General features: G+C 46.0%; 1 protein-coding gene across 3 annotated transcripts in view; it reads right to left on the bottom strand.

Moving 5' to 3' along the window:
- Nucleotides 1-19,235, bottom strand: part of Elk3 (ETS transcription factor ELK3) — a 59,641-nt gene extending 40,406 nt beyond the window's left edge. For 2 of the 3 annotated variants that reach the window (XR_007974608.1, XM_052165297.1), the window contains exon 1: nt 18,830-19,234. The gene's annotated coding sequence lies outside the window, so the exon portion shown is untranslated. Of the gene's footprint in view, nt 1-18,829 lie in introns of all 3 variants that reach the window. The other variant, XM_052165298.1, reaches the window with a different exon arrangement.
- Nucleotides 19,236-27,625: the final 8,390 nt, after the last annotated feature.

The raw sequence follows: 27,625 nt of genomic DNA, 5'->3' as shown, positions 1-27,625 counted from the left end.
CTTAGGAAAGAACCACGAAGTGAAAGATGCTGTAGACGGAACAAACTGCCTGCTCTTGCCGTCATCCCACACACCGTCTACTCCAGATGTGCTCTTTAGACTTCCAGAGGTCCCATCTCTCTGGCATCCTCCCCTCCCGAAGAAAACTTTGCTCTTCTTCTTGGACACAATACCTTCCATCTGCCACAAGGTGGCGCCAGATGTCCTCCTCTGAGTTGGCTGCAGACTCCTAGCCCAGAGCCAGAGATCTGAACTGCTGCTTAGAAACCCAAAACTTCACTTGCTTGTTTTTTTTTTTCTTAGTCCCCTACTGACCCACACCTGATGCTTCTCTTTGCACATTATCACCTTTGCATCTGGGGTTGCACAGAGGTGGCAGCTATGCAGGTAAAAGGACCTTTTGATTTTCTTCCTTCCTGCTTTGATTCATGACAGGCTCTCCTCACTACGTAGCCTAGCTGTCCTGACACACCCTAGGTAGACGGGACACTCACAGAAGTCCACCTGCCTCTGCCTCTTTATTAAAGGTGTGTGTCACCATACCTTTATGGTGTCTGAAAACAAGGGATATTCCTGTGTGAAGGACACACAAAGGAGATACTTGGTAAGATGCTGTCTTTTTGTTAAAAAACAAAAAACCCCAAGCTCGTGCTGGCATTCCTCCTGGGATGGGCAAAATCTACAAAGCCACTGAAACCAAAGAACGGGAATACATCTGGGGTCTGCCAGAAACCGGGACCGGCACTTTCACGGTGTACAACGGTAACTTGCTAAGTATATGAACGCACACCACCAACAAACTCTGAAGTCTTTCTGTCTTAGGTAGTGGTTGGTTCTTGACCTTCCTAATGCTGCAACAGTTCCTCATGTTGTGCTGACCCCCAATCATAAAATTATTTGGTTGCTACTTCACAACTATAATTTGTCTACCGTTGCAAATCACAATACAAATCCATGTGTTTTCTGATGGCCTTTGCGAAAGGGTCATTCAGTCCCCAAAGGGGTCATGACCTGTAGATTGAGAACCACTGGTGCGCATTTTTTTCTGATTTATTATGATTTATTATTATTTATTCTGATTTTTATGATTTATTATGATTTCTTTTCAGGAAACATTTCAGTCATTACTGGCTATCACAAGTGAAAAACAAAGGTATAAAGTCCTTCAAAGGGTCCATGTTCCTCACAGTTCTCCTCATGGGATAACTAATGTCTGCTTTCATTTGTTCTGTAAACAGTCTACGGATTGTTCGTGTGTCTAAAAGGAACGAGAGGAGAGTTAAGAGACGTGGCCACTGCTCGACCTAGTGATTAATCCTCTAGCCCATGCAAACCAGTTTGCCACGTTTTAAAACTGAATCTTCCATCTGAGGAGAGGATTTCCAGGAGAAATTACTGACCTGAACGTCAGAGCGGAACTGCAAGGCACTGTGTAAACGAACTGCCCAACTCTCCGGGAACTTTGTTATCTGTGGGTAAATCAGAAGCCACGACGCGATTGGCTTGCTGGTGGCTCAAGCACAAGGCTGTTTTCTTTGGAAAGCTAAATGGATGGCTACATGGCCTCCACTGGGACGGTGTCTGTGGGTCATTCTACTTCCTCCAACATCCGCAAATTCATCCACTTCCCACCCCACCCCAGCCGGGCCCAGCCCAGTCCTATCTTATCCTACCTTTCCAGACCTCTCTAGACAGCCTCACAAGGGTCCCCTTTGATCTCTAACATGGCAACATCCCAAAGCTTCTTCAAGGTACAATTTGTTCCTTCTGGGCCTAGAGAAAAGGTGAGTCGCCCAGAGGACAAATAAATATCTGGTGTCCCAGAAGTGCACAGCTTGTGTGGACCTCAAAGATGCAAATCAATCCTGATTGGGATAAGCTCAGAATAATATCCTGCTTGCTATCGGCTGCCACAAAGCTCATGCGCGCACCTTACCTACGATGTTGCCTTATAGGAAGCAAGGCTTGCCCAAACAGGCTAAGTCTTCTTAGCCAGAATTTCATCAGCATCTCCTGCAATTCCAACACAGCCCATGGTGGGAAAACAAGCACTCTCTAAACAGGTGCATAATGCTCCCATTTTTTTTTTTTAAATCTTAAATTCTCTCTGGTAGGATTGAAGTGTTTTGGTTTTATAGATGCTTCACAAAAGCTAAAGATCCCAGACATAGCCGGGCAGTGGTGGCGCATGCCTTTAATCCCAACACTTGGGAGGCAGAGGCAGGTAAATTTCTGAGTTCGAGGCCAGCTTGGTCTACAGAGTGAGTTCCAGGATAGCCAGGGCTACACAAAGAAACTCTGTCTCAAAAAACAGCAACAACAACAACAACAACAAAACCCACCAAAAACCTAGACATTTAGCAATTGCTCTCCTGGGAGAAATATAGCATTATCCTCCTTTTCCAGTGTCTTCTGGTCATCTGAGGCATCTGTGCACCTTTCCCTCCAGCTCTCTAGGTAGCCGACCGCACAAACAGAGCATGCACGGAATCTTCAATGCACAAACCTCCATTTACTCTCTTATCTGAAAACATCAGACCACAATGTTATGGGGCAGCTAGAGCAAAAAGCAAAGAAAGAAGCCAACTAGTCGCCTAGATTTCCCAAGGGAGGCTGGCTATGGCTACCTCTCTGTGTATCAATAAGCCCAGGAGACAGAGTGGGTAACCACAGCGCCTGGTGGGGGGGGGGGGAGGGAATCACTCCAGGTAACCAACTGTACTAAGAAAACCGACCAGGTCTTTTCGGTAGAGCTGTAAAACTGTAGAACACAAAGGTTCTTGCGTGGTGGGTACGGCCGCCCCACCCCCACCCCCTGCCCCAGGGACACGGAGCATGTTTTTCTTTAGACAGAAAGGCTGTTCCTTTCCAGATGGTTCTGGAAGAAAACCTGACCATTTACTTTCATTGCTTTTATTGTGCAGGCTTTCCGCAGGACGCTTACTTCTGGCCGGCTGCACAGCCCCCATCGGAGGGTTCTCAGGCTTTGTTAGTTCTGAACTTCCTCTTCTTCTGCAGGTTGCAGGCAGGAAACTGGAAAATGGGCTACAGGAAACCTGGCCCTCCCACATCTGTCCCACTTTGTAACTGCAACTCTAGTTTCATCGGCTCTGTGTTTAACCCTCTACACGACAGCCCGGACTGCTCTCTGAAAGAACACCCGTGTGCTTACAGCTAAGAATGCTCCTGTAGCTCCTGGGCTTCTCCCTAGCAAGCGGTCCCAGGGATCCAATCGAGCCTCCAGTGAGGGAAAACTCGAGACAATTTCCTAACACCAGACACAACAGAAGTCATTGTGGGTAAATAGATTTACAAGCTGCCTGATGAATGTTAACTCGGCAGGCTTTGATGCATAACAGGAAAGGGAGCTGTAAATATGTTCCTCGTTAAATAGTCTCATCACGAGGTCTCCCAAGTCATGTGTCCCCACAGCATCAGGACCCACTAGATAGAAGGACATGAAATTATTGTCCTTATGTCTTAAAACTGTCAACCAGCAGCAAGTTCATATATTCCACCTAAAACATATAATCACACATCTAAAATAAATGTGAATACACACATCATCCCAACCACAGGGAAGAATCTTCCTTGTGTATTTGACCTATGAACCACTTTGAGGATTCCCTGGGGGGGATGGGGGAATAGTCTATACGTGTCTGTCTATTCATATAGAGAGAAACGTGTGTATGTTTAAACATATCGTGTCAATAGCTCTACAGAAAAGCTCTAAGTTCCAAATCAAGCCTCCTGGTCGGGAGTGCTGGACAGAAGGCTCAGCGGGTTAAAAAGCACTAGCTGCTCTTGCAGAGGATCTGGGTTCAATTCCCAGCACCTATGAAAGGCAGTTCACACCTGTCTCTAACTCCAGTTCCAAGAGGCCTGACACCCTCACACTGGCATACAAGTAGGCAAAACACCAATGTACATAAAATAAAAATAAATAAATTATTAAAAAAAAAAAAAGAGTCCCAGTCTGAGAGCCGCATTCTCCACCCGCAATCTCCACCTCTGCCAACGCCAAGAATTCAGGGACTTCTCCATAACAAGACTAAAACCCAAACTTCCACCCTCATAGGAGCCTTCCCTTTAAATGCTAATATTCAGTGGTCATTCCTGCACCAAGCACTGAGTTTAGTGCATGAGTACACATGTCACGTTCACACTCTCACTGTGAAGCCATACCTTAAAAACACAAAGACAGATGTGTATGGACCCAGCAGTCAGAACAGACAAACCCCAACCCAGGAATATCTGCTCCCAAGACCAGGTCCCTAATCACAATGCACACTGTCACACTGGAGCAGCGATTCTCAACATGTGGGCTGCGACCTCTTTCACGGGGTTCGCCTAAGACCATCAGAAAACACCAATATTGACATTACGATTCTTAACAGTAGCAAAAGCATGATGAAATAGCAACAAAAATGATTTTGTGGTTGCTGGTCGCCACAGCATGAGGAGTTGTATTAAAAGATTGCAGCATTAAGAAGGCTGATAACCACTAGAATAGAGGCTTAGTTCTTACACCTCTCTGCTGAGGTCCAGCCTGGTCTACAGAGTGAGTTCTGGGACAGCCTATGCTACACAGAGATCCTACCTCAAAAACTAAAATTAAATTAGTGTGAGACATTCTGCTACATTTCTTTTGGCCAATTCCCTCAGCGAACAGAGTTAGAAATAAGACAGACAGACAAGACAGACAGATTGATTTATGGTGAGGGCCAGAGAGACAGAAAGACAAACATGCCAGTTTCACCCAAGAGGATATTTTTTTTTAAACGGGACATTGAATCTAGGAGTCACACTGGACCAACAACTATTGAGAGCTCTGTTCACTTTTTAAACTTTTGAGTCAAAATCTGAGTAAGATGCAGGCTGATCCTGAATAAATTCTCTATGGATTCCGAGTTGGCCTTGAACTTGCAATGTACCCGCCATGGCCTCTGAGTAATTGGGACTTCTGTGCCACCAGGCCTAGCTCGAGGTTGGCTCTTAATGAAAACTCGCCACATAAGCCTCTGTGAATTCCAGAAGTCAGATGTGGAGGGACTGGTCCTTTTATTTGACGTGTGGACACAGGGACTGCGGAACCTGAAGATGGAAACAGAAACCCATCCCCCAACATGAACGTTGCCATGGCGCTCAGAAATGAGTGGTGAGAATTGTTCCTTCTGTGGAGAGGAGCAGCTTGAGAGCCAGTGACCTGTGTGTGGTGGCCCCTGGAAAGGGACCTGGCACCCAGGGCAACCTTGGTGACATTCCATCACACAGATACAAACAATGTAACTTACTAAAGTCTCGCCAGCTGTCTTTAATTTGAGTTTCAATCTAAAGCAGTGAGCACTACTTCCCACAGCATTCTATGTGTATTTCAGAGACCTCGGCTGGAATGGCAAACCTTTCCCCAAATTTTCTAGCTTATAATGTCATTAAGTTCAACCTTGTGCGTTCAGGGGGAACGCTGGGACATCTATGCTTGATTTAAGATTAGGGATGGTTTATTCAGTTTAATACTTGGAGACGATTTTACAAAAATAAAAAAAAAAAATCAAGGCGATCTTCCATGTTACTTCTGGGAGGCAGAAAATTGGAGACCTTCAGATAAACTTGAAAGCTTTTTGTGTTAAAGAGGCAACTGGTAGAAGTAAAAACACACACCCCTGGAAGAGGACACTTCTGCAGGACACACGATGATGGCCGTTTTTCCACATCCAGCAACTGGGGCGCTTCCTGCCAGAGCGTCCCCCAGCTCTCTCATTGTGTTGAAACTGTAAAACCTTTCTAAATCAGGACTTCCGTCTATTATGTTACAGAGGTGGCTTTCTGGGAAGGGGGAAACTCCTGAGGCAAAAAGGTAGGAATTCTTACAGCACCACCCAGTGGAAACAGGCTGGGGCGGGTAGAGGAGGGAGGGGAGCAGTGCTCGTGCAGGGGGGGTGGGGGTGGGGGAGGGGAGCAGGGGTGTGAGTGCAAACTGAAACGTTTAGTAAAAGTGGTCATGTCAGCTACCCCAGCTGGGCACTGCGTCCCGCTGCTGCTCTTCCCTTTCCTTGGATGGCACCCTGTTTACAAGTGACCTCTCCCCCTGGCTCATCTGCCACCTTTCTCCGGTGCACACACAGGCTGAGCTGGGTCAGGAAACACGGTGCAGGCCTAGGAAGGAAGGGGTCCCAGGTGTGGTGAGGCCTGAGCCGTCACAGCACAATACCTCCCTCGTTAAAGGACCTCAAGGGATTCTGGGCATGGGAAGTCTGCACAGCTGTGCTGGATATCTGATGCAGGGACGGTCAGGCATTTCCTGAGAGAGAGAGAGAGAGAGAGAGACAGAGACAGAGACAGAGACAGAGACAGAGAGACAGAGAGAGAGAGACAGAAAGAGACAGAGAGAGAGAAACCCGGCCATCTGGGTGCCTTCTCCTGGCAAGATGCACCTGGTCTGGCCACCTCTAACACACACGCACTTAGAGATTCATGAAAACAGTTATCCGCCCTCTCCTTTCTCCTGGGTCCTGTCTCCCTACGAGCATGACTATCCCTGTCCTTCCGAGGCCTCTGTGGATGTCACAGACAGGTTGCTTTTTCTCCGTATTGTTACCTGCCGTCACCAAAGCCTAGCTTTTCATGGTGATCTACCTCTCAAACATGCGATGCATTACCAGTTTTCTAGGGAATGGGCTAAGCCATAGGACTCCTTGACCATATCCTTCCGGATTCCTCCACAGAAGCCCTGGCCAAGGGGAAAGGCCATGTCTACCAGGGACGATTAGAACTTTTCCGTCTTCTCCATAGAAGTTAGGGCAATTTCTCAATGGCCAAGTGTCTGTCTATCCACCTCCCCATTCATGCATGTGCACAGGCACGTGTGCACGCGCGTACACACACCGCACCACAACCATCACCACCATTACCATCAACATCATCACTGGAATAACCAGAAGCCCGTCTCAGACAAGCACTTGCTTTCCTAGAATAGCAACCTTTCTCCTGAGACCAACTCTACTATTTTCAAGCTCTTGGTTCTTAATGGTACCTAAATAAAAAGGTATGGAAAAAGAAATTATTAGTTGGCTGATCTTGTCTCTATTTAGAAGTATATGATTAAAATGAAAATGATTTTATACAGCACCTTGGAACTGCCAGTATTTTCCAGTAGTTCCGGCGGGGCTTAGCAGTATTATAACTCTTTTGCTTTTGCTTAAGTAAAGCACTTGCCAGTGTCAAGACTGAAGCAGGTAGACCAGACAGACATTAGCTGATCTCTGGTGTTGCTTAAGACCGTTCCAGTGTTTATGAACAAGGGGTGGCTGGAGATCTCCTGGTTGGATATTTGAGAAGCACAGAGAGCCCCTGATCTGTGCAGTGATCTGTGCCAGGAGCTGGGTGCTTCCGGACTCTGAGGCACTGATCCTTCAGGAAATGCAAATTCCAGGTACGGATCTTCAGACCTCGGTCTGTTCAGCAGCCGCTCTGTGGCAGTGCAGCTCGAGTCTTCAGTGTGTCATCGCCCACTCATGTGGTGAACACGTGTGGAGGGTTAGTTGCATCTGAAGTCAGGAAGGTGGCAACGGGGCTCCATCCGCTTCCCCGACACACATGCATGAGTTTCTCTTGCACGTTCCAGCAGGGACATCACATCTCGCCAGATGTGACCTGGCGCTTGTTTCTCCTACAGAGAATTTCTTCCAGCGGCAATGACTTCTAACAAAGTGCTTTTTTAACACGAAGTTTAAAAAAAAAAACAAAAAACAGTGAAGCAAAAGTAAGCCAGAGGCCACTCAATTCTTCATGAATTTCTATTTAAAACCACATGTGGCACACGGATGGAGAAGCCACAGTAAAGCGAATTAGGACAGTCGCTTAGTAGGACACATTTAAAATGACCTGGTGTTCTTGGTAGATGCTGTTTTGTTTGGTTGGGTTTTTGTTTTCTTCAAAACAGGGCTTCTCAGTGTAACCCTGGCTGCCCTGGCACATGCCTGGAACTTGCTCTATAGATCAGGCTGGCTTCTAACTCAGAGATCCACCTGCCTCTGCCTCCGGAGTGCTGGGATTAAAGGTGTGCACCACCCCTGCCTGACAGGTAGACACTGTTATTTCTAAGGAGATTGTTGCCGGGCAGGGATCTGCCATCCATGGGGTTGGCCCTGTCTGAAATACCACACACAACTTGATGCTGTTTCTTTTTACAGCATGAATATATTAGCCATAAAAATAGCAGCCATGTTCTGGATTTAGATTGTATTTCCTCCTTCCTCAAGAAAATGATCCTTTAAAAAAAAAAAGAGTAAGATAGTCTAATCCCCTGGCAAATTTATGATCTTCTACAAAAAGTTCTTATAAAGTTTCTGTGTGTGTTTGTGTGTGTGTTTGTGCGAATGCATGTTCTCACATGCATGCGTATGCCAGAGGCCAGAGGGGCAACCTCAAGTCATTCTCAGGAACAGTATCAACTTTCTGGACTGAGGGCTGGCTGGTCTGGGAGCCGCAGGGATTGGCCTGTCTCCGCCTCCCCTGCACTGAGATTACAAACCAATCTTTTTACATGGACCTAGGGATCAAATCAGGTCCTCTTGATTTCAAGTCAAGCACTAACTACTGAGCCCTACCCCTGCAGGACAATTTCTGTTCTTTAAGGACAAAATGCTAGCTCTAATATTTTGTTGTTGTTGCTGCTGCTGCTATCATTTTGATCCAGTGATCTTTTTAAGATAGGGTCTCATGTAGGCCAGGCTCGTCTTGGAATAACTACATAGCCCAGTATGATTTTGAACATCTGATCTTCCCGCCTTCCCTTTCAGAGCACCAGGATTACAGACCTGAGCTACTGCGTATAGTTAATGTGGTGCTAGGAACGGAACCCAGGGCTTCGTGTGAGCTAGGCTGGCCTTCTCCCAACTGACCTATATCCTAACCCAACTCTCAACCTTCTAAGAACCACAGAAGACTTTATCACCCTATTTGGTTCCTGATTCCAGCATCTTGGCTGTGTTTGTGTGTAGACATATCAAATTATATATATATATATATACATATATATATATACATATATATATACACACATATGCATATGTATATATATATACACACACATATATACACATACACACATATATAATTTGATTAAATAACTTTAAGACAATTTCAATATTATGTATACTACTCAATTTATATTCATGCATCTCAAGTTCAGGAAAACTAAAGTGGTGGATAAAGTGAATTCAGCGAAACCTAGGGATACCAAGTGGCGGGCTGACCATTGCTTTCGCCTCAGTCATCAAAGATGGAGGATGTCTACCCAAGGACATCTCTCGGGCACTGGACGTGCAGTCCAGGTGTGACCATGCACTCCTCCCTAGGGGGCATTTGAAGGCACAGTTCTAAAAGACATTTTTAAAAGAGATAAGAGGAAGAAGAAAGAGGGGTTGGGGAGAGACAGACAGACAGACAGAGGGAAGCTAATGTCCTCTGGTCTAACCGGTCTCTGAGGGTGAAGCTTGGAGAACAGAGATGGACACTGGCAGAAACAACTTCCTTATCAACACTCCCGAGGCCTGGATTCTAAGTGTTCATAAGGAAACTGGGTCGGCACGTCTCCTCAGGTAACCTTCCAGAGACACTCCGCTGCCTGGGTGCTTTCTTTATGGGACTCGAGGGCATTATTGGGAATCTAAGCTTTCTCCTTTCCTGAAAATGACAGAGTAAATCCAGGCTCTCGCCTGACTTCCTGTATTGAAACAATGATTCTTCCGGGTGGAGAAACTCAGTAAACAGCATTCCCTCAGCCACCACCCTAGGTACAGAAGGCAGGCACCGATCCCACCCAGGCAGGCTTGCTCCCCTGTGTAGGAGGAGTCGCTTTGGTTGGTCACTTTTTCTAAGGTCACATCCTCTGGATTCTCTGAAGACTCAAGCTTCTTTCTCTCCAGCAGCCACTGTCTACCTAAGCAAGCACACATGCGCGTCCTCGCAACCCCCTCCTACTCCAGTTTCCTTCAGTTCTAAAACTAAATCCGAAAAGGCAAATCTTCTGAACTCTGATGAGGGGAGAACAGGGGGACACTCCAGTCCTGGTCCAATAAAGCCTACCAGCTAGACATTACTTCAAGTGTTAGACAGGCATCCGACATCAACCCCTCCCCCACCCCCCCTTTTTTTTTTTTTGCTTACAGTATTCCTTAGGTGAATACTCTATTCTGAGTGTCCGTGATATCATTTAGAGGATGACAAGCTACTGGTGTGGGCAGTCCAGTCTCCTACTCAATCCACACACCTACTAGGGAGCTGGCCCTGGGGTAAATCTTGAGACTTGTTTTGTTGTTATTTTGGTGACTTTTTTTTCCTGATAATTAAGATCGCAGTTAATTAATTAATTAATCTGGGGGATTAGCTGTTTGGTCAGACACTGTTTCAGCCAGACTTGCTCCCAGCAAAGGGGCTCCTTGGCAAAACCCAGATGAAACTAGTTAACATAACTAGTTTTCCTCTGCCCAATACAAAAACAAACAAACAAACAAAAAAACCCAAGTTGGTCTTTAAACAATCTCTTCTATTATTTTAAACTCCAGCAGAAACATCATTGATTTCAAAAGGTTACAGACGAATGCTGCATATACAGCTGTTCCAGGTTGAAAAAACGACTTTGAAACCAAGGAACATGCAGGATTCAAAAATGGATTATCCAGGGTAACTGTGAGAAGTTTGTCAACTGAACTCTTCCACAGAGGACTATGGTGGCTTCAGTGCTGGTCCGTTCTGACAAGAAAGCACTCCACAGGAAAGTCTTTCAAGCTGTAGCCAGCCATTCTCGGTCTAACACTGATCTGAAAATCAGAGCCAAGTTTGCCTCAATACCAATAAACAAACCCGATTTCTGAACATACACTTTTCTTGGAAGTCTAAATAAAAGCTACGGCGAACACCAGGAGATTGGCCTGTTATTAATTCAGTGAGGCACTCTCTAGTAAAGGGCTGGGCTTACACACAACAAACCAGGCTCTGCAGATAAGGCTTCTTCCCTTTCTTTTGCTTCTGATTCACCCAGAGCCAGGTGTTGTACACAGCGCTGGGTAGACACAGGATGAAAAAACCAGATGTGGACCCAGAGCGAGCTGCCAGCAGGATGGGCACCACAGATGTGGAAGGCATCATAACACACACACATATGCAGACATCCCTCACTCTTGGAAGCCACCTGGGTCATGGGTCCGGACGATGTCTTATCATATATCCTTGATCTTGGGAGTCGGGAAAGGAGACAGTAAAGGAAATTAGGAATAACAGCCAGTCTCCAGAAAGGCATACCAAAAACTGTCTAGTGCCTAGATTCAGACAGTTAGAATTTGGGTGATGAGAAAACCTGGAAAGAACGCTCTGGAGAAGCTCAGGAGGCCCAGGAGAAGGCTGGGTGTCAGCATACTCTTCCCTAGGCCCAGGGGAAGGCTGGGGCCAGCATACGCTTCCCCAGGTGTGACAGGTGCACTGAAAGAAAGCTAAAGATAGAAGAGGAGGGATGGGAGAATAATGGAGAGGCAGGCAAGATATCTTGTTATCTTTCATACGCAGAATTTTAATTGGAGGGGGAGAGAAAAGAAAGCACAAGAGGAATTATTAGGGAGGAAGAGCAGTTGATCGGGAAGAGGAGGGAGGAAGGTGGGAGACGGGAAGATGAGAATGGGAAAGGGGTCCCCGTGGGAATGTGACACAACGAAACCAACTACTCTGTATACTTTTCTTTTTCTTTTCTATTTTTTTATTTTTTTGATTTTTTTTTTTTTTTTTTTTGAGACAGGGTTTCTCATACAGACACAGCCCTGACTGTCCTGGAACTCACTCTGTAGACCAGGCTGGCCTCGAACTCAGAAATCCGCCTGCCTCTGCCTCCCAGAGTGCTGGGATTACAGGCATGCGCCACCACCACCTAGCTTTTATATACTTTTCAGTATAAAAATTTATATAAAAAAAATATTGGGGCTGGTGAGATGGCTCAGCAATTAAGAGCACTGACCGCTGTTCCGAAGGTCCTACGTTCAAATTCCAGCGGCCACAGGGTGGCTCACAACCATCCATAATGAGATCTGACGCCCTCTTCTGGGGTGTCTGAAGACAGCTACAGTGTCTAGTATCATTATATAATAATAAATAAACCTTTAAAAATTATTAAGTTCACTTCAAAACTAAACATCAATAAAGGATGACCGTGGATTGCAATCCTCTGAAGAATAGACTCCCAGGAGCGGGAATGGAGTCCAGTGGCGGGGGCCCAGTAAGCCCTGGAGGAAAGGACATGTTGCCGTGACTGGCTACATCAGTCACTGGGCCCCCAAGAATGAGGGTGCAGACGGTTGGTTGTTAGGAATGAGTGAGTACTCGGTTCTGTCCCAAAGCTTAGGGAGAAAGGCGAGAGGCTGGGCAGGTGGCACGGTCCTCCTCTGGGTCCTCCTAATTCAACCCAGGGACAAGTGAGATCCCAAGGGAAATTTAAATGGCCACATTTGTTCCTTAGGTGGCAGCAAAAATTCTTATCACATTTCCACAAGGTCAAATATGTCCTCCCCCAAAAGCTAGAGGACTTAGGACGTGAGAATAAAGCCTCTCTGTTTCAGCCCAGTACCATCCAGCCAGGGAAACTGAGGCACTGAATGATTATATAATATCCTACAAACCCAGTTAGCTTTAAGGCAATACTTTCATTTTTCCTACAACACTCGTAAAATATGTTTTTTACATCAAATAAACTAGAAGAGGTCCCTCCCTTTTCCTGCATGACGAGGAAATCCACATATCCTACTGATTTATGTTTAACCAATCAAATAAAAGCGTTGCAACATTTATCAAGGCATTCGGGAGTTTAAGAATCTGTTTGGGGCTGGAGAGATGGCTCAGTGGGTAAGAGCACTGACAGCTCTTCCAAAGGTCATGAGTTCAAATCCCAGCATCCACATGGTGGCTCACAACCATCCATAAAGAGATCTGACTCCCTCTTCTGGCATCTGAAGACAGCTACAGTGTACTTACATATAATAAATAAATAAATATTTAAAAAAAAAAAGAATCTGTTTGGCAGAATCATGAAACCATCCCCACTGGAATAAAAAAATAATACTCAGGGGATATTTTGAAGTGATGGAAATATAAAGATTCTTCATTCAGAGAAAGTAGATACATGGATGTAGACAATTATACTTAAGATCTCTGTGTTGAAATGTATGTAAGTTAATGACCTTTCTTTGTTTTGTTTGAGGCTGGCCTCAGACTCACAGAGGTTAGCCTGCCTCTGTGGCCCAAGTGCTGGAACCAAAGATGTGCACACAGTGTTCAACCACACCTGTTCTTTTTCGTTAAGGTCAAACAATGATCTTGCATTGCTTTTTTTGTTTATTTGTTTGGTTGGTTGGTTGGTTTTGCTTTCTATTGCTGAGAGCCCCAAACCTAACCAGTCTTGACAAAATACATCTAGATAATTGTTACACCTACCCCGTGATTCCTATCAGATTCATGGCTAAACGGGAGCTCCTTGCTCCAGTAGCTTTAAACAGGCTTAAAAATACTAAAAGTCTCTGGGCCGCTTGAGTGTGTGAGTGGATTCATTTTAGTTTGACTCAAATTCAAATAGGGTGTCACAACCAATCACCTTGATTACTTTTAAAACACGCGAGTTAGAAAAGAACTCCACTTCACTTTGAGAACAGGTTAGTAATTCTTCCCAGAAAATGTAAATTGCTACACATCAGGAAAGTGGCCAGAGTTCGCTCCTAGTGACAACGCAGATCACATTTGGCTGAAGTGACCGCTGCAGAGTTTTGTTTTTTTTCTGAAGCTCCTGACATTTGTGTGAGTTTCCAGGAATGAATACAAGGCCATTTTAATTCTGGTCGTGGAGAAGAATCACACAGAGAGAGAGAGAGAGTTAAATATTTGAAGAGCAGTTAATTAAAAGGCAGAACAAGCCACCATCTTTGGGGGCCTTCAGGATTTGTTCATGGAGAGCTAAACACACAAAGGCAAGGGTGATTTAATTTGCTAGCGCTACGCCCTCCCTCGGTGGCAGAAGGAGAATCGTCATGGTCCAGCCATGGTGTCAATCAAAAACCTGAACGACCTCCATTCAAACTGGCCATGGGCTGGAGTCATAGTGAGCTTGAAAAAGAAAAAAAATAAATAAATTTAAATCAGCAAAGTTTGGAAAGTGGGGATATAGCAAGAAACAAAAGTCGTCAATGTGGGCCTTCTTCCCCTCCACAGCTGGCTCCCCTTAAGGTGTATTTTTCGGTTTAACCTCCATTCTCTCCCCTTATCTAGCATTCTATTCTGATGTGTAGTGTGCCCTCACTTCCTGTTACTACAGCTCGATACTCCACTGCGAATCATGACTCATACTTAAGTCACACAGAAACTCATCAAAATCCCAAATTTCACGGCACACAGGAACCCAGTCTCTCAAGAGGGCAGCATTCTTAAGATATTCCAGACGACAAAACACCAAACCAGTTCATCCGAAATCATGTCACCGTCAATAAATATAAGCTCACTCACTGTCTGGCAACTCGAATCTCAGCAGTCATCATTAAATGCAGTCTGTTGTGTGTGGGGGGGGGTGCGCTATCCGAAAATACGCTCTTTTAAAAAGTCAGACGTGACTCTAAATAAAACCTTCTGAGAGCACACACATGTTCCCCGTACATCTGTGTACACAACACACGTTTTTAAAAAAGACTACAGAAATATACGACACAATGTTAGCAGCAGGGTTTGGGGGAGATGTTTATTGTTGCTGTTGTGGCTTTCTCTGTTTTCCTAGAGTCATTTGTGATATTCTTCCCCACCAAGAAAAATAGAAAAAGTAACCTTGAGAAGATGTCTTGTGACTGGTGTGGTTGCTGCCCGATCTAAGTCACCCTGGAAAAGCCCAGAGAAGCTTTGCTGACTACCACATGAAAAATGTCTGCCCGGAGCATGTGAGGCTGTGTGACACACGTGAGGGCCTTTGGGGCACTCATGAACACAGGTAAGTAAAGGCGGGCTGAGGAAGGGGCCGCCAGTGCAGAATCAAACAGACAGAGAGCCAATTGCTTTTTATGTACAAGGAGGACTCTGAGGTCTGGGAAGCAGAGAGGATATGTCATTGCCTGAGCATGTCGAGAACCTAAACTATCTATTAGTAAGGGGCAGCTCACCTTTAAAACAAAAGACTGCTCCAGAAAGTCACATCTTTGGGTAATTCTTTAATTAAGCTCCTTGGGCTTGTCAGTAGGTTATGTTTTGTGACATCTGACAAAGCTATCTACATAAATATAGTTTGGTAGCATAGAACACACAACGTCCAGTATCTGATCACTGGGAAGGAATATTCTAATTTATACACACTGCCTGGAAGGTCCTTTAAAACCAATTTCAGGAAGAGATTTAAGTTCCAAAAAGTTAGGACAAACGTAAATTTTAATGTTATGACCTCAGGGTTGCATTTATTGTATATTAGCAGTTTTGAATTAATTGGTTTCTTACAGAAGGAGACAAAGGGGAAGGTTTTAAGTAAATGCTTAGGTACTGTCAAAATTCAAGAGCTCTTCCCCCCCCCCACCCCCCCATCCAAATGCAGCTCTTCGCATCTAAAAGGCATCAGCTCTGGCTGTGGGAAGACTCAGTGCAGAGGGAGGTTCAAAGATTCAACTCATGAAAGTTACATCATCACAATGTTGGCATCTGCCATTCTTTCATTCTATGGCACAGAAAAGAGACAGATGGGGGAGAGGGAGGGGGGACACCAAAAAAGAGAAAAAGACAGAGACAGACATAAAGAATATGTTGTCAAAGGGACCACTGAAGACTTTAATGCCCGTTTGTTGAATGAATGCCTGAGACAGTTTATCATCTTCATCATTAAGATGAAAGAACTGCTCAGTGCACCAGAGACTTGCAGATTATTGATGGGGACATTGGTGCGTAAATACCAGCATCCCTGGTTTCTGCCTGGTGGACTTAGCATCCCTGCAGGTGTTCCTTGTAAGAAGCAAATTTATTGATTGAAAACCACAGAAGCAGATCTCAGGCATCTTCAACAATTGGACTCTGATACCCTGCTTCTGCTGAGCAGAACAGTGGTTCTCAACCAGTGAGTCGAGACCCTTTGGGGGAGTCACATATAAGATAATCCTGCATATCAGATATTAACACTCTGATTCATAACAGTAGCAAAAATTACAGTTAAGAAGTAGCAAAAACCCCATAATGTTACAGTTGGGGTTTTGTCACAACATGAAGAACTGTATTAAAGGGTTGCCCTGTTAGGCTGAGATGCACTGGGTCAGGAGGAAGAGTTCACAGCCTTATGGGCCCCTCCTGCAGGATGAAGGTTTCCCCATCAACTGGGGTTCTGTGGTCCAACTGGACATTCAACACCAGCAGTTAACTGACTACTCAGCACCAGGAAAGGTTCGAGCAGCATCTTGGAACTCTGGCCCACTGACTCACCTAGGGTGGGCTGGCTGGGTTGTTTCTTAGGACTGATTTGCCAAAGGAGACATCTTGGCAACCTCTTGGAAGTCCTCAAGAGAGGCAACATGTCTTCGTCAAGAAAGAAGCCCCGTGCTTTCAGTGGGACTCTTAAAATTCTTTGCCCTTTTTGGTAACTCTACACATTTGTAGTCAACATTTAAAAGGAGAGAGAGAGAGAGAGAGAGAGAGAGAGAGAGAGAGAGAGAGAGAGAGAGAGAGATTAGGAGAGCACCAAAAGGCCTGTTCTATATCTGGTATTGAAAGGCCACCCCTTCTCATGCTCTGGGGTTTTGGCAAGCAGTCATTACTGGAAGCTCTTAGTACACTTATGGACAGTCTCCTTAACTGTCTGACCTACATACCCTCCTAACACAATCTGTAATTTTATAATCCTAATAAATTCAAACCCATAACTGACCTTTTCCCAAATAAATGTGTGCCACAGAAAGAGAGAGAAGAGGCCAGAGAATATTTTTTGTTGGGCAATGGGGCTCGTAAATCGATTTAGGTTCACTAATAGATGCCTGGAACATGCTGGGTTTCCCAGCCCGACCAGACCTACCCCTCCCACCCCTCACCCCTACAAAGCAGAGGCACAGGTGAGAGAGGATGGGCAGGCATTTGTGTTTGTGTAAAAGTTGATCGCACAACAGAGAACAAAACAGAACACAGAACTCTCTCTCTCTCTCTCTCTCTCTCTCTCTCTCTTTTCCCTCCACACCACCCCCCCCCCCCACTCCCAGGAAAGCATGTTTACTTGAGACCCAAAATGGCCAAAGGGACTTCCAAGTTTTTTGAGACTGTGCCCTAGAAAGGCTGGCGGGGTGGAGAAGGGACCTCTAAGTCAATAAAGGCTGTGACTCGCCTAGCTCTGCAGGACAGTGGCTTACACAAAACCCCTCCTGTGCGGAGTAGCGGAAACTCCCAATGAGATTAGTCGGTGTGTGTGTGTGTGTGTGTGTGTAGACATTACTTAGCAATGACTAAAGGACTCTCTCTTCCTGCAGCCAGTGGAAAATTCAAGGAACATTTTTCCCCCTGCAGCAGCAGAATCCCTTTAACCCTCTCCCCAGCCAACTCCAAAACCAACTCGGCCTCCCCCCACCCCCCAGTACACACACCCCCCAACTGCCCCCACCTCGGTTAGAGCACTTCAGGGAGTTATAGGCCAGCGAGGGGCTTTCAAAAAGGGGAGGGTAGGAGGGGGTCGCCAGGGAAGGGGGGGGGGCCTCGAATACTACAAAGGAAACTGTAAAAGGCACAACTACATAAACCTGAGAAGCAGCAAGCCACAGTTTCTTTGTGAGCTCCTCAGTGAGTCATTTTCAAGATGCTGTCTGCAGCCAGTTTCAAAGCGGAAGCGCACGGCAATTAGTCTTGCCGTTTCCAGACAAGCCAGAAACTCTCCCGACACTCTTTTTTTTTTCCTTCTAAAAAGCCCCTTTTGCAGTTTCTGAAATAGCCTTTCTTGCTTCCACCCCCACCCACCACGTAACTGCAGCTTATCCTCGGAATGATTCGGTTCAAAAAAACGTAACAAAACAGAGACCATTTAATTTTGTTACCTCCCGCCCCCCCCCCAATGTAATCCCCCCTCCTAAAAAAAAAAAAAGTTCCAATAACATTACAGGCCAGCAGGCAGTTAGAAGTTAAAGAGCTGAGAGTTTCAAGATCATCCCTTGCCCGGCCCATCTCCCAAATCCGACTCTGGACTAGCTGACTCGACCGGCTTTTAAATGTCCATTTGACTGGGCGTGCGCCTGGGGCGGGTGACCTGGGTGAGGGTCACCTGCCCATCGAGAGTGGACGTAGCCCCAGGCCCCACATCTCCCCTGCCCAAGTCCTCGGCTCCCTCTCCACCTCTGTGCCCTTCCCTGGATCTGAACACTCGGCGCCTCGGTGCCCATTCTGAAGGGATCCGGATCGCAACCCCGGCTGGGGGTCAGCGACAATCCAGTCTCCAGCCACGCAGCCCGCTCCGGCCACCATCCCCAGTCCCAGAGCCCCGGGAGCCTCGCTGCAGGGATGCGGGAGCTTGCACTCCGGGTGTCCCCTTCTGCCTTTCCAGAGCAACCCCCAGGCCCGAGCATGAGCTCCCGGGGTGGCGCCGGTGGCGGTAACGGCGCGCAGCATCCTCCCCCGCGGGGACGCACCCCCATCCTCCCCCAACACAGTCCACAACCCACCCCACAGCGCCCACAGCCCCACCCCCACCAGCCAAAGAAAAGAAAGAAGGGAAAAGGAGAAAAAATAATAATAATAAAGGAAAAAAAAAACTAGCCCGAAGAAAACTTTGCAAGCGCCGGAGCAACAGGCAAGCAGTCCTGCAACCTACCCAGATGAGGGGGGGCGTTTGGGAGTCTTCTTGGGGAGATTTCTAGGAGGAACCGGGCGAAAGCCCCCGACTTTCCATGCTGACAGGCGTCTGCAGACGGTCTGTTGCTCTTGTAATGAGATCCTGATTTCCCCCCTCTTTTTTTTTCTTTCTCTCGCTCCTCTTTTTTTTTTTCTCTCACCCCCCACCCCCTCTGGTGTGTGTGAGAGCAGGAAGTTGGAGCAGTCAGGCCGAGCCTGCTCACTTCCTTTACTGCATTATTCCCCAGGCGGTGTGCAGTCTGTGTAAACAGGCTTTTCCGCCCCGCGCCGTGCGCCCGGGCCGCGGCTGTGCGCCGGGGCTGCCCGCCCAGACCCGCGCATACCCCCGGCGCCGGGCCCCGCGCCCGCTCGCACGCCCCGCGCGCCCCCGCGCCGTGCCCGCCCCGCTTCCTGCTCGGCCACCCCAGGGGAGGAGCCTGGGGACCCGCCGGCCAGGCCGCCGCCCCTCCACTCGGCTCCTGAGCCCTTGGGTCCCTAAGTTGGGCATCACCCTGGGTTCGTACCCCTGCTAATGCTGCCCCGAAAGGGAGGTCCTTGGGCGATCTGTTCTCTACCCATAGGCATAGAAGAAGAGTTTGGGGACAGGAGGGATGGCGAGTGGGGTTCAGAACTTGGATGCTCTGGGCACCGGGCTGCTTTTATTGCGGACCAGAGATGAGGGTAAAAGATATAAGCGTACACAAAGAGAGATGGAATCTTCCTAAAGATGCTGTCGGATAGAGTTACTATCGGGGACAAATTTAACAGCAACACTATAATTAATAAATATTAATATTAATAAAATATTAATAATTTGAAGGCAGTTTTAGAGTTGGGATTCTCTTTGGAGAAAACTCTTAAGAACCACAAACTAGGAGCTGGTGTTTTAGAAAAGAGATGAATAAAATGGCTTTAGCAGACACATCATGCCTACTTAGGAGCTCCAGGTGGCTTGAGACAGCAGAAAGGGCCCCCCTGTGGTCTCAAGACTGGACTCCCCGCCCCAGAGGACACTGACCAGGATCTGATTGGAGAGTTGAGTATTGCTCAGAAGATGCAGGAGGGAGTGGGTCTCCTATTAACAAACCCTCTACACAGTTCCCCAGCCTTCCAGAACCTTCCAGTCCCATACCCTCACTCTTTGGGGGCTTTCAGACCAGTGGTTTGCAATCCTGAATGTTTAGTATGAGGGTACACGGACTCGTTAAAACCTTAGTTGCCCTTACGCCCACCCCTCAATCAATGTGTCTGGTGTGATTGTAAACTCCCAAAACCAGAATCGCGTTGAGGGTAAGGGGTGCTTTGGAAACTAGCCACAGTATATTCATCCCAGACCAAAGCCAAGTTTTCGGGTCAGCAGGACCCACATTCTGACGTTTCCTTTCCTCCCGGACCCCTTAGCATTTGCCATCTCTCTGAAAGATTGCTTGTTTAGGAGTATCTTGTTACTATTAAAGGTTCTAGATTGGACTCAGGGATGTTAATACCCACCCCTCCACCCCACCCCACACACCTGCAGGTTGTCTGTCAGAGCACCTTGTTAAACAAGGGCAGCTTTTTTGCTTAATTACTGATGTGTATAGCCTGCTGGTAATACACTGAGGACCAAGTCTCGCCAGTGCTCTGAGAAGAGACAATGGTGGTGGGGGCTGGGGGGTGGGGGGTGGGGGGAGCAGACCAAGGTAAGATGTGAACCAGAAGGAGGAATTATGGAAAAGGGGGCTGTCAATCAAACCCTGATTTTCCACAGCCAATTTTCCACTTTGGAGATTATCATTTACAATCCCTAGTTGGCTTCTCCTGTCACTCAGCAAAACTCAGACTGTGTCCCTATACGATCCAGCTGTCCCTGTGAACTGAATGCAGAATGTAAACTTATCATCCAGCTCGAGAACACGTAGGAACACATACTGCTTTTTATTTTACAAAGTATCCACTTAGGAGAAGCTAATCTGAAGGGGTTTCACCTCTTCCAGAAAAGGCAGAACTATTGGGGCAGTGAGAAAGTTCTGGTCACCAGGGGTTGGGGACAGGGAGAGATGAGTAATCAGAACAAGATTTTGGGGGGCCAACCATGAAATGCCCCGTGTTAAGCTATGCTGATGGGTACCTGTGATCAGGAATTATCATCAGGAGTGAGCCATCAGGTGAACTGTAGGGTTCAGGGGAGGCTGTGTCGAGAAAGTGGGACACCACTCTCTTGGGGAAGACTGGGGGATGCTGAGACAGCAGCTCAGAAAGCAAGCTCTAGAAACCAGATGCTCAGGTCTTGTTAGAGATTTAGCTTGGGGGGTAAAATACTTGCCTCGCTTGTACAAAGCCATGAGTTCAATCTTCAGCACTAAAGAAGAAAAAGTAGATAAGAAAGCATGCTTAGAGTGGGGAAAGAAATCGACCTAAAACCTTTTAGACAGAACAGAATGACTATTAGACACCTGAGCACTGGCCATTCTGGAGAGAAACCACTAAGTGGCTAGCCATCCTCACTTTGAAGAGGCTTCGATATTTGGGGTGCCTCAGGGCTTAGTGTTTGGGAATGGACAGCCAAACGGACCAATGGAAAGGCAGCCCACTCTGGGGAAAGTGTTCACTGAAGGACCCTTCCGGCCTCACTGATCAGGAACAAGCAAAGGTTTCTACCGATTTTTTTCTTAGAGCAGTGAAAGCCAAGTTTACATTAAAACAGCATGCATTATGGACTAGGGTTTTAAAATGTTCGTGGATTTCATTTAAAAGCACATTTACAGAACTTTCATAGACTGGTGGGGGGGGGGCCTTTCAGGAGCTAGCCTTCCCACTCCTTGTGGTTAGAGGACTTGCTAGGGTCGCTGAGAAGCATGGATTTGGAATGTCTCAAGAGTCTACTGCCTGTTTCTGTGTAGTGAAGAAGACTCTCTTTTTCCTTTGTAATTATAGTTTGAAAAAAAAAAGGAATAACCAAATCTGCCAGGCTTAAGTGGAAGAACTCACCTCTTTTTAATTGTAGCGTTGAAAATACAGCCGTAAAATGTACCTGTTTTGAATGTCTAGTTCAGTCGTGTTAAGTGTGCTTGCTTTGTTAGGAAGTTAATCCCCACAATTCATTCATCTTGTAAAATTGAAATTCTATAACCATTAACCAACCTTCACCCCAACCCCTGCCCTGCCCCAAGCCTTTGGTGAGTCTTATTCTATTTCTTGCTTCTATGTGGTGAGATGCTTCACGTAAGCAGAGTCATACAATATTTGTCTCTCCTCGAGTGGCTTGCTTCACTTAGCACAATGTCCTTCAGGCTAAGGCTGAATACTTGCCCAGAACGTATGTGCATACGTTGTCTGCATCTCTGGGCTACTGGGAATAATAAGAATTTATTTACTTTTATTTATTTTTGTAATGCTAAAGGATCAAGTCCAAGGCTTTGTGCATATTACATAAGCATTGGCTTGTCTATGTATGGGGCTTTATCCCAAGCCCAAGAATTTATATCTTTAAATGGTTGAAAACAAAAATTTTAAAGAGTAACATTTTGTAACATGTGCATGTTACATAAAATTCTATTTCAGCATCCATAAAGTTTTATTGGGAGATAGACTTGCGTATTCATTTGTACATTGTCTAACATTGTGTTTGTTCTACATTGGAATGGATTAAAAGCTGTGACAGAGACCATATGGTCTGTACAATCCAAAGTATTTACTTTCTGTTTTTTTAGAGGAAACATTTGTCTACCAAATGATATTATGCCTCCTTTACTGTTGTTGTTTTGAGTGGGTGTTTTGACATGCCTTATGTCTCATGTTTGCTTGGGGGGGGACAGTTTCGAGACAGGGTTTCTCTGTGTAGCCCCTGATTTTCCTGGGCTGTAAACCAGGCTGGCCTCAAGCTCAGAGATCCACGTGCCTCTGTCTTTTAAGTGGTGGGATTAAAGGTGTGTACCACCACACCCAGCTGATTTTTGTTTTTTTGAGATAGGTTCTGGCTACACAGCCCAAATTCACCTCAGATTTCTGATTCTTCTGCCTCCGTGCTGGGATTATGAGTATACACCAACATGCTGACAGTGGCTAGCCTTTTAAACTGTCTCCCTTGTTCCGTAGAAAGCCTTTGCCTTGTCAGATAAAAAAACTAAGCATCTTTTACAATCTTCACATCCAAGGATTTCATCTTCAATGTAAATCAAGAACTATGCTTCATTTAATTCTTCGTATTGAGGGTTCTGAATAGGTGAAAAATGGCTAGCTCTCCCAATCACAGCCCCAAGATGTCCCTTCCAGAGTCTATTCATAGTCCCTCAACAGACCTGAGCCTCCTGACTGGCCCGATTCTAGTTTTGCATCTGAGCTGCTTGCACAGAACCTCATCCCAGGGAGGCTGATGTCAAACCCAGGAATCTCTATTTCTGCGAAGTTCCACCCAGACCACTTTTGTCCTTGCAAACACTGGCAAATGTGTTGTTCATCCTTTACTCAACTCTAGCTTCTTCAGGAAGCCTTCCAGCATCAGCCAGGTGAAACCCCTGGCCACATCTTTTTACCCACACGCTATTGTGTTTGGACCTGGTGGGGACCGACCGAACCATTTGTTTCTACATGTCAAACTCTTTAATTGAAATATTCGTCTCTGCCTGGTGGGTTAGATTCTTGGAGAGGGAAGTGTAGCTTTTTTTTTTTTTCTCTTGTACATAGTAATCATCACATCTGGGAAATTGTTCATCTCCTGTTCACACTCTGCTGCTGTGATGGTGTGATGTAGCTGTGTTCCGTCGTCCACTGACTCGTGGGATATGTGTGTAGTAATGCTCAGCCATTCACACTCAGGTTCGCTGTGGTGATCCCAGCTTCATAATGTGTCTCCTCCTGCAGTCCTCATCCCAAGCATCTTACCTGCATCAAAACAAGTGTAGAGCAAAGCCTGACATATGGTGCGCAGCTGCAATGCCTGGACCCAGGGGGGCAAAGGTAGATATCTTTTTGCCACTCTGTGAATTCTCTTTTCTTCCACCCTTTCAATCCCCTAACACTAGATAAGAAAGAAAAAAAGGACAGAGAGAAAAGGAAAGCGATCCCTGAATAAGGTCAGAGGTCAGAAAGGGGGAGACATTTTCAGTAGACTTCTTACTTCCTGGTGATTAGGGGTGTCTAGATCCTTGGGACAAGTTTGACCTTTACCATCAGAATGTCTAATTTCTTCTTTGTGCATGGACTACTTAACAAATTTCAACCAACAGCAACCAACTATGACACCCAGTAGTATCCTAGCGTTTATGGACCCTCTGAAAAGTCCCCAGAATTCCCAACATCACACAGTGCCACACAATCGCAGAAACCATCTGTAGCTGGCAAAATCACACCCCTGCTAAAGCACGAGGCAAATCATAGTCAGCTGCTGTGGTCCATCTAAAGCAGCCCTGTATCCTGCTCCCAGGATTAAAACAAAACCACATTCTATTTCTGTGGCTTTTGTTTTGTTAAGAGACCCAGATTCTCACTGCAACCAGAGGCAGGTGGATTATGAATCTTAGGTCAGCCTGGGCTGTGGATCCAGACCTTGTTTCAACAAATGTGTGTGTGTGTGTGTGTGTGTGTACATGAATATATATGTATATATATACATGAATATATATAATATATTGAAATATATATGCAAAGCATCAGATCCAGAGCCCAGCAAAGGACTAGACTCACATTTGACTGGAATTGTGTGATAATTGGAAATTATCTCAATTTCCAATACACCTTCCTGTATGTACCAGAACAACCTCTTGTTAACTAACTAGTATGATGTTTTGACTTCTGTTTTCAGTCCATTTCAGCACAAATACCCAAGAATGAATTCTTCAACTGTTGAAAGAGAAATTGTTAGGTTGATTCCGTTATGGCTTTGAGCTATTTATATGAATCGCTCTCCTATGAACCTAACCTTATCACCTACTCAGAAAAGTGATGATTTAGATTTTTATTTATTTGCTGTGTGTTTGTGCAAGTGTGCGCATATGTGTAGTTTAGACAACATGTTAAGAGTCAGTTCTTTCCTTCCACCTCATCTAGAATCTCCTATTGCTCTGAATACTCCAGGCTCAATATCCCATGAGATTCTGGAAGATTCTCCTGTCTCTGCCTTCCATCTTACCGAAGGAGTGTCAGGATTACAGGACATGCCATGGTATTCAGCCTTTTCCATGAGTCCCAGGAATTAACTCAAATTGTTGGGCTTACATAACAATCGCTTTTACCGACTGAGTCTTCTCCCTTTTTACTCAGCCGGCCACCTTCCTGGCCATGCTAATTTTGTTGTTGTTGTATTAACCTAGAGTTTATAAGACTAGGAATGGTGCATGATAGCCGGGCAGTGGTGGTGCACTCCTGTAATCCCAGCACTTGGGAGGCAAAGGCAGGCAGATTTCTGAGTTCGAGGTCTACAGAGTGAGTTCCAGGACAGCCAGGGCTACACAGAGAAACCCTGTCTTGAAAAAAAACCAAAAAAAAAAAAAAAAAAAAAAAAAAAAGGAATGGCTCATGATGAAGTTTTACCATGGATAGAGGGAGTGGTACAGCTGTGAATCATCTTCTGAGGGAGAACAGCAAATGAGAATTAAAATAATTTCAAATCATTAAATGTTTAAATCAATTAGTCCTCTGTACTCTCAGATACCCCCCACCCCCAAATCTGCATTTGTATCATTAGAAAGAAGGAAGGAGAAACACACAGCAATAGAGTATTTGCAAGTCCCTCAGCTGTGAATCACTGCCACTGCCACGGTGGGTATCCAGGACAATAGAGAACCTGCCCAGACTAGTCAAAATCATTTCCTGCATGACATAAGTGTGGTAAGCCGAGAAAATCACAAATGGGCTCAGCACTCAGCGATGCCTTCACGACTTGAGCTGACAGCTGGTTTGGATTTTAGATGTGTAAGACAAGAAAATGGAGGATTTTTCTCTTTTGTTTTGATCCTAGAAGGTGTTAGGCTAGGCTTTACAGGAAACTGCAGTCTCCCCCCTCCCCCTTCTCTCTCCAATTACCGGAAGCTCAGGAAATACCGCGGAAGGCAGGATGCCATGCTGTGGGTTCAAGGCAAAGATGGAGAAAGTCTGGTTTGAAGTTTCAAGACCAACACTTTAATGATGGAAAAAATGAAGGGGTTAGAAGTTTGGTGCCCTGTCACACTTAAAAGATCCTTGACACTCGATGACGTCAGGCAGTTATTTAGGATGGTTCAGGAAGATCTCAGGCCAACCAGGCTGGCAGGGAGAACTCCAGATGACAGGCTTCCAAGCACAGAGAAAATCCAAAACAACAAGCAGGGTTGATGGAACCCTTCCTCAGCAGCGGCCTGCTTGGGCTGGCTCAGTTATCCGTGGCGGCAGGAGCCGTGGGAGAAGATCCAAAGAAGCTACTACCTGTGAGACTCAGTAGATAGAGCCAGGCCCCGCTCTTTGGGGCCCAGCACAGATGAGGTGAGAGCATTTTCCTTACATTGACCGTGTAGAACCCGGTCTTCTTGTCATTTCAGGATAATTACAAAAGAGGGAGGGAGGGGCCTCAGAATGAGGACTAGAGTGTGGATCCCCAGAACCAGTGTAAAAGCTGGGCATTCGGGGCAGCTCACCCAGCCAGAGGAGGTGGAGAGACCTTACCTTAATATAAGGTGGGAAGATGTGGAGGAGGTCACCTAATGCTAAGTTTGGGCCTCAGCGCATTCATACAGAAATGCTCCTGCACATGGGACTACACACACACACACACACACACACGCACACTCGCACGCACGCACACGCACATGCATGGAGACAGAGAGATTTGAAAATGAAAGAAAAACTCTGAAGACTGGGAAAGGCAGGTATTGAGTTCCCACGGCCGCATACGTTGGCTAAGCGATGTCATAACGCTGTCTCAAGGCCTCTTAGGAACTTGAGACACAGATGAAGCAAGCGTATGAAGGTGAAGGGGATAAGAAAGGCCTCTCTGTAGGCTGCCTAGGGTTCACAGGTAAGGATGTTAGGCTAATACTGTGCTATTTCACTACCCTAAATGAACTCACATCATAAGCCTCTGTGAGGGATCTAAAGACAGAAAATTGTAGGGAGTGAGTAGAATTCTGAGTGAACATGTATTGTTTGACATGGGCATGGAATATGTCCAGAGTCCCAGTGTCTTCAACCCAGAAAAAAAAAATGGCCTTCCTTGGTCCCATGTGTGGATATGATACAGTGTGCAGAAAGTTTTCCTCCATAATCACACACACACACACACACACACACACACACATACACACACACATATACACACACACATACACACACACACACAAACACACACACACACAAACACACCGTGTTTATGTTTGTGGTCTGAGGACTGCCCCTACTGAGATAGCCTAACCCCACCTCCTTATTCATCTGTATGCAATACCCATGCATGTTCATTCAACCAGACACAATGAAAGGCTGAGCTTCTGGGTCACTGTAGCTTCTCATCCGAGAGCTGAGATCACCCAACCCTAGCATTCCTGTGTCCATGTGTCTGTCATTTCTTTATTCCACAATCACCCTTAGAGTTCAAGGACCCAAAGAGATTCTGTGCAAAGAGATGGCAAGAGATTGACCCTCTTAGAAAGAGCCAATGAATGCTCTCAAGAGGGTGAGCCTTGGTGATGTGGCATTCCTAGCCCTTCTTTGAATAAATACCATGGGTAGGTTCTTAAGGAGCAAAAGGCATCATTATTGGGGAATATGTGTAATATCCACACTCTAAATAGTTCCATTCAATAGATGAAGTCCATTGATGCTTAAGATT

Source organism: Apodemus sylvaticus, chromosome 20 (assembly GCF_947179515.1).
Source record: "Apodemus sylvaticus chromosome 20, mApoSyl1.1, whole genome shotgun sequence".
Lineage (NCBI taxonomy): Eukaryota > Metazoa > Chordata > Mammalia > Rodentia > Muridae > Apodemus > Apodemus sylvaticus.
The sequence above is the reverse complement of the archived record's forward strand: the minus strand, read 5'-3'. Positions and strand labels throughout refer to the sequence as shown.